Raw genomic sequence first — 601 nt, 5'->3', positions numbered from 1 at the left:
TAGTATCAACTGGTAGCCTTCCTTTCCTTAGTGACCAAGCCTCAAGAGTCATCAATGAACTTAACTAATTGTTTAGACCTATTTAAAAAGAATAAAAGAAAATAACTTTCCAAATAAAAAAAGTAAGACTTTTTCACTTTGGCTGAGAAACAATCCTGTGATTGCTTTCAAATTTCCCCATCTTGAAGAATCCCTTTGATGCTTACTCCCCAGAACTGTGTGACCTCTGTGGGAGAATGTGAATTTAGTTTTCCTGAGACTAAATGTGCCAGAACATGATGGTACCTATGGGGCAACTCCAACTTCTGTGAGGATAAGGAGAGGGAACATGAAAAAAAGAGGAATATGAGGGGTTACAGGGAGGAGAGGAGAGGAAGGCTGCAATCAGGTTTTAAAGTAAATAAATGAATAAAATTTTTAAAAGAAACAATAAAAATAGAATAATTTAATAAATAACAACAAAGGAACAAAAAAACAGTAATAGAAATAACAATAATAAGGCTCACAGAGACTGGTACAACAAAAATGGAGCCCGTATGGTTTTGAGCTAGCTTGTCTAAATATATACCAGTGTGTAGCTTGGTGTTCTTTTAGTGTGTGT

Source organism: Meriones unguiculatus, assembly GCF_030254825.1.
Source record: "Meriones unguiculatus strain TT.TT164.6M chromosome Y unlocalized genomic scaffold, Bangor_MerUng_6.1 ChrY_unordered_Scaffold_25, whole genome shotgun sequence".
Classification (NCBI taxonomy): Eukaryota; Metazoa; Chordata; class Mammalia; order Rodentia; family Muridae; genus Meriones; species Meriones unguiculatus.
This window is presented reverse-complemented; position numbering follows the sequence as displayed.